Source organism: Osmia lignaria, unplaced genomic scaffold (assembly GCF_051020975.1).
Source record: "Osmia lignaria lignaria isolate PbOS001 unplaced genomic scaffold, iyOsmLign1 scaffold0011, whole genome shotgun sequence".
Taxonomy (NCBI): domain Eukaryota; kingdom Metazoa; phylum Arthropoda; class Insecta; order Hymenoptera; family Megachilidae; genus Osmia; species Osmia lignaria.
The window spans coordinates 122,501-125,000 of NW_027478165.1; the positions used below are offsets into that span (position 1 = coordinate 122,501).

Genomic DNA, 2,500 nt, shown 5'->3' on the forward strand with positions numbered 1-2,500 from the left:
TGTATAAGCGTTCGAGTTCCCTGGAAACCTCTAGCAGGGAGATAGGGTTTGGAACGCGAAGAGCACCGCAGTTGCGGCGGTGTCTGGATCTTCCCCTCGGACCTTGAAAATCCAGGAGAGGGCCACGTGGAGGTGTCGCGCCGGTTCGTACCCATATCCGCAGCAGGTCTCCAAGGTGAAGAGCCTCTAGTCGATAGATTAATGTAGGTAAGGGAAGTCGGCAAATTGGATCCGTAACTTCGGAATAAGGATTGGCTCTGAGGAGCGGGGCGTGTCGGGCTTGGTCGGGAAGCGGGTCTGGCTGACGTGCCGGGCCTGGGCGAGGTGAACGGTTGGCGACTTCGGTCGCGTCCCGGGATCCGAGCTCGGTCCCGTGCCTTGGCCTCCCGCGGATCTTCCTTGCTGCGAGGCTTCCGTGGCGGTTAACGCCGTCGTGGTCGCTTCTTCGGCCGCCATTCAACGCTTAGCTCAGAACTGGCACGGACTAGGGGAATCCGACTGTCTAATTAAAACAAAGCATTGCGATGGCCCTCACGGGTGATGACGCAATGTGATTTCTGCCCAGTGCTCTGAATGTCAACGTGAAGAAATTCAAAAAAGCGCGGGTAAACGGCGGGAGTAACTATGACTCTCTTAAGGGACTTCCTCGTCGCTCACACGGTGCCTTCCCTCCGGCTCAGCCGCCCAGTTGTTTCCAACTGGACGTTGCCCAGCTCCCACCTCGTGGAGGTGCGGAGGGATCGGGAGCCACCTTACATCGTGTGGCACCGTGGGGGCGACGAGATTGCCCTTGAGAGTTGTAGTTACAGGGACGGTGAAGCGTAATACAGGCCTCAGGCCCTTCAGCCTCTCCCGTCCAAGTCGCACTACCTACCTCCTCGGGGTACCCGCCGGTAACATGACTGCGATTCGCAGAGGACTAGTTGCGCAAACTCTGCGAATCCCAGCCATGGCTAAACGGAGTGCGGCGACGCAGAGGACCGAAAATACTCTACAATGATATCGGCTTGCCGAAACAGAGCTTACTCTGTGAATGTATTAATTGATCCTGTTAATGTTTCAATGTCTTTCTTCCCTTCTGTGTTGTTGTCTTCTTTTATTCTTTTCTTCTCTTCTTTTTCTTTTTCCCTGTCCCTACTAGTTATTTCACTCTTATTTCCTTTTTACTTTTTCCTTTTGGTCTTTTGCGTTTAAAACGCTGGCGCCCAAACTGTTGACGACATTGCTATCCCTGGTTATCGAATTGGTCAAAATGGATTTGCATATTTTTTCTGATCTCACATATACCAAAAACTACAAATAATGTATAGTGACAACAACGCTAAAGCCTCGGACGCGGCGTTACCTGGTCCCGGGAGCGCCGTGGCGGATTCTTCCGCTATGGAGGGGACCTCTGTTGAAGAAATGGCTTCGAACCTGGCTAATGAATTGGTTACGTTTAAGTTATCTGTACCCTTAAGGGAGGCGAAGATAGCCTGTCCTATTTGCACTAATAAGGGAACTCAGCTCTTTTTTGTCTCTCTCTCGGATTTAGATAAACATTTAAATACTCATCATATTGAGAGCGAGATACTTTGGGAGTGCCACCAATGCAAAAAGAATTTCTTAAAGCTGCATGGAGTTAGAGTTCACATACCAAAATGCAAGGGCGCGAAACCTATTGAAAGGCCCAAGACCTTTGCTTGTGAAGCGTGCACTAATAGTTTTGACACGCAGCGGGGCCTTTCGACCCATGAGCGTCACGAACACCCAAATTTGCGCAATAAAAAAAGACAACTCGGGAGTTTAGAACAAAATAAAAACAACCCTAATACCTCCCGGAAAGTTAGAGTTTGGTCCGAGGAAGAAGTTGTGTTATTGAAACAACTTGAACGTAGATACCGGTCGCACAAACAATTAAATGTAGAAATTAGTAAACATTTTCCTAATAAAACCTCGGACCAAATTAGAAACAAACGAAAAGAATTTAAACTTGATGCGGATAAAAGAAATAAACCTAATAGTGAGGAGGAGAATCTAAACAATGTTCGGGACGACGACGGCAGCGTTAAAGAAACTGATGAATATGCGGATAAAATAGCTGAATCGGGTGAAATTAACGTAGACTCCGATAATAACCCAGAAAATATTGAACTTCTAGGCGCAGTTGTTAATAATGATCTTTTAGATTCCAACAATGAAACGAACTTTAACACTTGGCGTGAAAACTTACGCCAAGCAATCGAAGAGCCACTACCAATTCCTGAACACTGTGAGACCTTATATAATACCTTAAAACACATCTGGTTAACTTTTAACCAGGACGACACAAAACTAAACTATGAAACAGACAAATTTATTACAGATATTTTAACTAAGGCGCTCCTATCTAATATAGAAAATAAGGATTACAATGAAGAATTAAAGACTCATAGACATAATACCAAATCCAATACAAACAATGAACTTAACAGAAACAAAAATAAATATATAAACAGTAACAATAAAAGAAAAACTAAAC

The 2,500-nt window shown here is 45.8% G+C and overlaps 1 pseudogene; it reads left to right on the forward strand.

Annotated features, from left to right (window-relative positions):
• The window catches only part of LOC143306462 (large subunit ribosomal RNA), an 8,551-nt pseudogene that overhangs the window by 2,157 nt on the left and 3,894 nt on the right, over window positions 1–2,500 (forward strand).